This window comes from Sinocyclocheilus rhinocerous, unplaced genomic scaffold (genome assembly GCF_001515625.1).
Source record: "Sinocyclocheilus rhinocerous isolate Xijiao unplaced genomic scaffold, SAMN03320098_v1.1 scaffold591, whole genome shotgun sequence".
NCBI lineage: Eukaryota > Metazoa > Chordata > Actinopteri > Cypriniformes > Cyprinidae > Sinocyclocheilus > Sinocyclocheilus rhinocerous.
In genome coordinates, this window is record NW_015641476.1 from 2805252 (window position 1) to 2814083 (window position 8832).

At 39.7% G+C, this 8832-nt stretch overlaps 1 protein-coding gene across 1 annotated transcript in view; it reads left to right on the forward strand.

Moving 5' to 3' along the window:
* The first annotated feature begins 322 nt into the window (after window positions 1–322).
* The window catches only part of LOC107755114 (uncharacterized), a 64773-nt gene continuing 56263 nt past the window's right edge, over window positions 323–8832 (forward strand). The window contains exon 1 of the mRNA XM_016571814.1: window positions 323–382. The gene's annotated coding sequence lies outside the window, so the exon portion shown is untranslated. The remainder of the gene's footprint in view (window positions 383–8832) is intronic.

Genomic DNA, 8832 nt, shown 5'->3' on the forward strand with positions numbered 1-8832 from the left:
TTGTAATGTCAGTCTTCACTACTCAGACTGCTTAGATAGAGAAGTCTCACATGCTCCAACAAGCAGATTTGGGAACAGTGTGAGGAAATGGACAAATAAAGGAGTTTATTCTCCCTGAGAGAGAGAAAAAAGGAGAGAGAGGGAGGTTTTACAGAAGGGAAAGGGGAGGAGTTTTCCTCGGCTGAGTTACCACAGTGACAGACAATCTCAGTGTGTGTATGAGTATCTCACAGGGTGTTTTGGTTTTTCCTCTCTCATGCTGTCAGCATTACCATGGAGGGTCTTCGGAGACTGGCTGTTTTCTGATTAGCGTGATCCTGTAGGACTGAAGACTGGATCAGTGGAGAGCTGCTGTACTTGTAATAGTGCAGATCTACTAAGGGTAAGTGACTCTCAGATTGAACATTTAGTTTCTCTGTCTCTTTCCACCTGTCTCTGGAATTCTGCCTGTCCACTCACTCAGCCTGCAGTCACAGCTCTCCATGCCCGAGCAAGTCATCCTGACAGTTTGTTTCCCCCACTTTTTCTTCTGCGTGCCTTTACTGTGTCGTCCCCTCCCTTTATCTCTGAACTAATATTCCCCCCGCTCTCTGAATTTGAAAGTTGAAACTCTGAATAACTTGGACTTTTTAAAAAAAGAAATATGCAAAAGTGTATTGTATGTAACTGGTCACAATTCTGCATCCCCCCAGTTCTGTCAACTTCCCATTTAAACTCACAGCAGATAAATTACTCAAAATACTATACTCCTAGATCAGTGGTTCTTAAAGGGTTAGTTCACCCAAAAATGAAAATTGGCTTGTGTTTTACTCACCCTCGAAGCGTCCTAGGTGTATATAACTTTCTTCTTTCAGACGAATCCAGTCGGAGTTATATTAAAGGGTTAGTTCACCCAAAAAACGCAGCTGTCCACACACATACACCTGAAGGTGTTCCGGCGGAAGGCGTATGACTTATGCGCAGCGCGCGTGCCTCTGAGATATGCTCGTCTCGCGAGTTTGTTTATAGGAGCAAAGGAAGCAAAGTTTCCTTACTTTAGCAAAGGAAAACCAGTCTCCTCTTGTCTTATATCGAAATCCTCCAACATTTTTCTTTGCATATCTTCGGTTTGTACTTTTAATTCATGACCAGCGTTTTGTTTTGTTGTTTCTCCGCGTCCGTCACTAATCACGCAATGCCAACGTCCTACGTCATCCGCCAGAACGGCTTCCGCGTATGACAGATGGCGGAAGTGATAGAAAAGTGTTTATTACGTTTTAAATATGTATATTTTTCTTACAAAAACACATGGATCCACTACAAGAGGGCTTTATTCACCCCCCGGAGCCGTGTGAGGCACGTTTTATTATTGATGCGCACACTTTATTTGACGACTTGTGGACTGTTCAACTGCAACACCCGCTGACTGCAATGATAGAGCTTGGAATAGCCAAGACAATTTTTAATATAACTCCGACTGGATTTGTCTGAAAGAAGAAAGTCATATACACCTAGGATGCTTCGAGGAGAAGCCACAAGCCAATTTTCATTTTTGGGTGAACTAACCATTTAAAACCCTTTTGACTCCAAGGCCCCCCATTGACCACAACAATATTCGAAGACCCCATGATGTTTCCAGTTGGTCTTGATTTACGGAATAATGTTTTTTTTTTTTTAAGTTTTTCTCACAATTTCTATTCAATAAAATATTTTAGAATTTGGCATAACTAAAAATGAATATCCATTATAAAATTGAGTCATGGAGTTTTAGGATTTTATTAATTTATATGACTTTTTCAGGTCTAAAATCTCACTTTTAAAATGAGGTTACCTTTTTTTAGTTGTTTTAGCTTAATTTAATGCTTGATTTGTATTATTTTAGATCATTTTAAGTAGGGATGTAACGATTCACTCAACTCACGATTCGATTCGATTCACGGTTTTGATTTCACGATTAAATGAATCGCGATTTGTTTAGCATCTCAACCGATTTGAATAGTCACATATTTAAATCGATTTTCAACCGGCTCGCAGTTAATCGTTACATCCCTAATTTTAAGTCATCTTGGGGCCCCCTTGGAAGTTTGCTGAAGTCCCTTAGTGGACCCCGGCCCCCTGGTTGAGAACCACCGATATAATGTTGGACCATCCTTATACTATAAAAGTGTTTGTTCTGTACTAATATAAACTTATTTTTGACTTATTATGTATGTGTCCATACAGAGAGTGATAGATGGTGTGAGTGTTGTGCTGGAATGTGTGTGTGTGTGTGTATGTGTGTGGACAGATGCCTGCACGGTTCAGTATTTTTGTTTTAAATAGCCTTGTTAAGACTTTGTGTGCCGTGACTGCGATGAGTTCACACACCATTAACCTCACACACATAAAGAAGACCTTTCTTACATCAGCTAGGTCAATGAGGAGTCCAGATGAATGGCTGCTGAACTTTTAGACGTGGCAGAATGAATGTAACTTTGTTGATTTAATAGTGCTGCAGACCCTGTTTGACACCTCATTCTAACCGGCTTGTAATATACACTGGTCTTGCACTCTTAACAAAGCATAAGAGGACTGAACTGAACAAATTCTTCCGTTTTGGATTTTCATCTGTCTGCTATGTAGCACAGCTGATGCCAGAGTAGGGTGTCATAGTAAATACTAGGGCTGTCAAAATGGCTGAAAAACTAAATTAGAATTTTTTTACTTAAATATTATCAATATTCGAATTATATTAGAATTTAAAAGGCATAATTTCAGTTAGGGGGAAAAAAAAGCTTTTGGCTTCTCTCCTGAGGCTACAAGAGGGCGCATCGAGCAAAATATTATGCACGTTTCTTCAAAGCATAATAAAATAACACGACTATCTTAAAAAAAAAGTGCATAATGTTTAAAATTATGTTTATAAACCATATATAGTTAATAAAGTTGCTTGTTCATGCATGTATGTATAGTTTAACACAAAGGACCGAAAACCAATCACAAAAAGTACTTTCTTCATTTAAAAACTTGAGATGCAGTGGGATGGGGAAAACCGCCAAAAAGTCTCGAGACATGTTTTTTAAAAGTTGAACTTGCATTAATTTTACATAGCTTTCTAAACATGCTGCTCTCTCGTGCTCTCTAGATGTCCCTCTAAAAAATGCGATGAATATGCTTTCTGTGTGAACGGCTTGGTTTCGGTTTTGACGTAAACAACATCTTCCCCGCGTTGATTGTTCTCTTTTTCTGCAATATTTTGCATGAACAACGTAGCAGCGCTGCATCTAGTGGGTTCAACTGGATAGGCTAACAAAAACATTACATTGTCGTCGCATTTCGTGCGCCACTGATAAAAGGCTGCCTGACGCACACCTAAAATTCGAATGCAATGTTTTTGCATTCAAATGTGGATTTTTATTTTAAATTCGACGAATATTCGAAATTCGATTTTTTTTACAGCCCTAGTAAATACATACCCCCCTGACTGTCTTTTATTTCCCATTCGTATTCGTATGTGTTTTAATGCTGATTTATTTGTTAAGATGATGCATTGCCCCAGATATGAAGATCAAATCATTAAGAGGGTCAATTGGTGAAGGTTTACTGCTCTGAATTATGTTGAGACCCCCGTCTGAACCCCGTTCTAGTGTGTGTGCAGTGCGGTGCCGTCACAGCTCTATACACTACAGCTGAAACTGAAGCTATAATGTCTGACCCAGAGGGCACTGAAATTGTGGGAAACATCCCCTCTATGTCTCTCTGTCCAGCAGACTTCTTTTCATCACTCCAAAATGAGAAATTAATCTTCTGTGCAATACTGAAAATATTTTGGAAAGTGATGTATACGTATGTCTTAGTGAGAGGAATGTTTTATGATATGAACTTTGTTGCAGGGTGATTGTGGAGGCGCATGAAAGTATTTATGTTGTTTAAAGGCATTTATTGGACTGCCAGCACCAATTGAAGTAATCACAGAATGGCCTCAAAGTAGATGTGTACGACCCCTTGATATTTTTATCAGTGTCATGTGGGCAAAATAAGCACTGCCTGGTAGAGCCGTCGCTAAAATTCACAAGGGCAGGACAAAGTGCTTATAGGTGGGCCCCCTCTCTACCATAGAGGACCCACCTCACAGGGCCTCGCACAACTGCTGCCTGGTATTAGGCGTGATTATGAATCAGTTTTTTTGCTTGAACAGAAATGAACAGAGAGGTAGAAAAAATAGGGACAGACACAGGCACAGGATATTGCAGTTCGTCTGTACAGGACAATAGTGAATACATTGCTCTTAAACTTCAATTTCCTCTGCTGAAGCTTCAATTATCTGCCTTCTCCCATCCCAATACTCATGTGCTTATGCATTGCTTAGACGCAGATATGAGAGAGACTGAAAAAATTGTCAGTTAGCGCTAGGTTAACAGAGGTTTTCTGTGATGCTTAAACCTGCTGGATCTGGATTGTCTGATTTTCATAACCTCAGGTTAAACTCTTCACTTCTTTATTCAAATCCAAAGCATATCCTCTCTCACAAACATTCTTTCTTTCTCTTGGAATATCCTGTGTTTCATGTTTAAATTACGCAATCAGTCTGGTGATTTCCCCAGTGATGGTATCTAGGTCTCACTCGGTTTGCATAACATGTTGGCTGTAGGTGAATCCTTTGGCTCAATGAGGAAGATCAAGTGGATTCACAGAACTGCAGGCGGGTCCAGAACAGAGTGAGCATTTGCACTCCACTCAAGAAGTTTAGTTTAATAATGTTGCCTGCCACACGGAACATCCATTCAATTCTGAGGAAGTTCCTTGAACAGTATTACAAGAGGTTTCACGCGTAGTTGTTGCCCTTTTGAAATTAATTCAGAAGGGTGAAGCTTGGATGAAAAAGTGATCTTAAGTCATCTTTACACATTTATTTATTTGTCTTTTGCGGGATGGCAGTTAGATAGGAAGAATATTTTGGACTCTTCTCCTGGTAGACAGACTATAATATTTTGCAGAAAACCTCAACTCTGTTTACAGCCACATGTTGTTGCAGTTTCTCCACGTTGTTTATGAATGGGATATCTGATAAGAACTAGCAGTGTTAAAACAAAAACAGATGCTCTTATAACTGAGATCTGGTTTAAATCTCTCCTGCATCACATTGAAGTCCTGTTGTTTCCTGAGGTCTCATCTTCATATAGTGAACCACCCAAGGATCTGTCTGTCTCCATTTTTCTGCCGAAATATTATTATGTTTCCGATAACAAAATAAAGATATAATAAAGAAACCGAACGATTAAAGAGGGTAGAGAGAACCGGTCAAGAGAATAACGCTGAATTTTGGGACTAAATCCACATATATTTAAAGCTCAGTTGGGCTTGGGTGGACCTGCTCAATCCCGCTCTGATGTAACACTGCTCTCAGCACATGTTACATAGTCTCCTTCTCTTCATCCCTGTCATTCAGTGGTTAAGAGAAGTCATATTCTTCCTGCTTTGCTAAAACATGTTTTCTGTTAGTCATTAGGTTTCCACTGTGAATAATTTAGAGATTGGTGTATGTGTGTATCATTTAATCACCATATTCTGTATTTATCCTCTCTTCTCATTCACCAAAGAATAATGTCTGTAAAACATTGATATGCTGTGAGAGGCCTGCTGGGATAATATAACATGAATTCTTTCTGGTTCTGAACCAGAAGGACGAGGCCCGCTAGGGGGCCTCAGAAAACATCCTGAAGATTACTAAAAATCAAGATATTTATTTATTTGTTTGTTTTACGTTTTCTTTGAAGAACCAGGGTTCCCTTGGTTTTAAAACTATGATTGCTAGACCTAGAAAAGCCATGTAAATTAAAGGCAGAGTAAGCGATTTCTGGTAGCCAATGTTGATATTTGAAATCACCAAAACAAACACGCCCCTACCCCAAAAGGGTCTTGCCCCTATTTTGATAGCTCCGCCCCACATATACGTACGCAACCCAAGCAACGATTAGTTCTGTGAAACAAAGCAAAACCAATGTTACACCGTGTCTACGGACGTGAGCGGCGCGGCGCAACAAATCCCCGACAGAAAGCTGCTGCCGGGTTCTATTTATGACGTGCTGACATACATTTCAAATGGTTTTCAACGGTCGTTTGATCGTGTCCAGTGTAGGCAGACTTTAGCTGTTGTAGACACGGTGTTACTCACCTATTGAGAAGAAACAAAGCAACCTCGGCGTCCGATCGCAGGCCTCCGCTCCTTGAGTTCTCTCCAGCGCTGGAAAGCTGATCCGATATTTACACGGGTCCTACTTCTTGCCTTATCGTTCCGCAGACGTTTTCCTCTTTTGTTTTTTATCCGCCATCTCTATCTTTCTGTCGCTCGGCTCGGCTAATGTCCGTCTCATGCACTGAAAGCTCTCTCCTCCACATCACGAGTAGACACGCCCCTTATTGCTGATTGGCTACAAGTTTGTTTTGCTATTCGGCCCAAATCAGTTTTCTAAAGTGTTTTTGAAAAATCACATACCCTGCCTTTAATAAAAGCTTAATACTCCATACTCTAAAATATTTTATCAGGTAGAAATTGTGAGTGAAAAAAAAATTTTTTTTAAACATTATTTGTTTTTAAAATATTATTTCAGTCAAAAAAAGTCGAGAGCCAGTGGTCTAGGAGAAATAGACTAGCCAGGGTGTCTGCTTATTGGAGTCAGTCCTAACAAGGTGTATCCATGTGTCAGATCGAGGATGCCCAGGGAAAGTTCCCAGTTTGGGTGATGGAAAATGGAGACAGAGCAGGACACTCGTGTACATGCTGCAAGGCCGAGTGTAGGGGTGTGGCACTCCATGAGTTTCAATCAGTTACCTTATTAATCAGTGCACTGCCCAGTCATGCTGCAGGAAATTGAGTCATCATGACCCATTGTTTAGTGGATCAAGGTCCTTGCTTTTGCCTGAATTCATTTTCAGGATGTAACGATGAATGAAACTCAGTGCAGAACTACACACACGGTAAAGTAGCATACAGATGCACCCTTCTGATTAGTCACAGGTGAGTGAAGTCATCAGGGGCTCCACCTGTTAGTGAGTTTCTATCCTTAAATCACATTACTAATCCACAATCCTAACAGTGACTACGTTTACATGGACAACAATACTTTTAATAAGATTAAGACAATACTCTGATTAAGCATCTACCATGTAAACAGAGATTTTTGATTACCTTAATCCGGCTAAAGTCATAATCGAAGTAAACAGAAATCGAATTAAGACATGTGGAGTATTCCTATTTTAGTCGCATTACTGAAGTGCAGAATAGACATGTAAACACCTTAATCACATTATTACCGTCGTGTAGGACTTTTCGCCTCTTTTTGCGACAGGATACACACATGGCAGTGGTAAACCGTTTGATGGAAAATAAAAGAGCTTCATCACCGCCATCGTCTGTATGCATGTACAAATAATTAACTGCACTTGAAGCTTTCAGTAAATTAAAAATGAAACACCCAAAACTGTACATGGCATCATCACGAAGACGAACTATATGTTTATACGTGAAATTCCGGAGGGGACGTCGGATGGCGTCACGTGGGGACATAATGACGTGTGCCATTAATCGAACTATGTACTATAACATGTAAAACGGGAACATGAAAGGAATATTCTAAAAGCAACTCGTGTAAACAACATAATCATAATATTGGCTTATTTAGAATAAGGTAAATAATGAGATTACTGATGTCCATGTAAACATAGTCAATGTTTAGCCCTCTAAGTGGGTTCCAGTTCTTTCAATCATAATCATATTCCTACTCAAAATTCAGTGTGTAAAACACTGAACTATTATAATGAATACATTCATAATTCATCTGTGCCTAATTCATGCATACATGCATAATTCAACTGCAGATTCTTATCTGACTTACAGATTTACAAATAAAAAAAGAGATTGCTTTACATAGTATGTAAAAAAGTGAAGTATTGGGTGCTTTTGTTGATTGTGGTTGTATGTGAAATAAGTGAAATGTATGTTGGTCACCATCACTGTGGCGTCTCATCCCACACTGGCCTGCATCCCATCCATCATTCAAACAGACATTGTAAATAAATATGCTGGTTGGTTATCATTGATGTTTTTGAAGGAAACTTATTTTCTTTGAAGGCTATGGATCATTTATCCCTAGTGTGTATATTTATGTATGTTGAAGCTGAGGTTAGGGGTTAATGATGTTGGTGAGTTGTACTTAATTGCTTATGGTTGAACTGTCTGAAACACTGATGTGTACAAAAAGTCTCCTTCTACAGTATTTGGCACATTTTACATGCTTTGGTGACACAGACATGTATCATGGGACAGGCCTTGTCTGAGAATGTGCATGCACAAATAATAACCCAATACGTACTAATTAGGGATGCATGCCCGATACTGAGCTCCTGTACTCGTACTCGTACTCGTATTCGTTAAAATGCCCCGATACCAAACGTCGATACCACACAGCATGTGATAAGTGCCATATTCAGACAAAGAAACACTGACAACAGAACAACAAACAGCAGAATGGAGTTATTAGAGATTAAGGATGTATACGAAGTATATGTATGCAATGAATATAACGTTAAACATTCAGTATTAATGCCTGTATAGCTGATGTGCGCGAGCTGATAAGCAAAGCACGCTGAGTGGATTGAGCACGGAGCGCGTGGCGGCGCAGATGCACGAGCTTGTCGAGTGAATATACTTTTCTCACAGACATCACTAGAAAGTTTGTAGTTCTGTCGGATGTGTCATAAACAAGTAAAACAATGCACAAGTTACTTAACGGTAGAGAGAGAGAGAGAGAGAGAGAGAGAGAGAGAGCGCGCGCACTTCTGTTGTGTGATCTTTGATGTTCACTCACTTAGCAC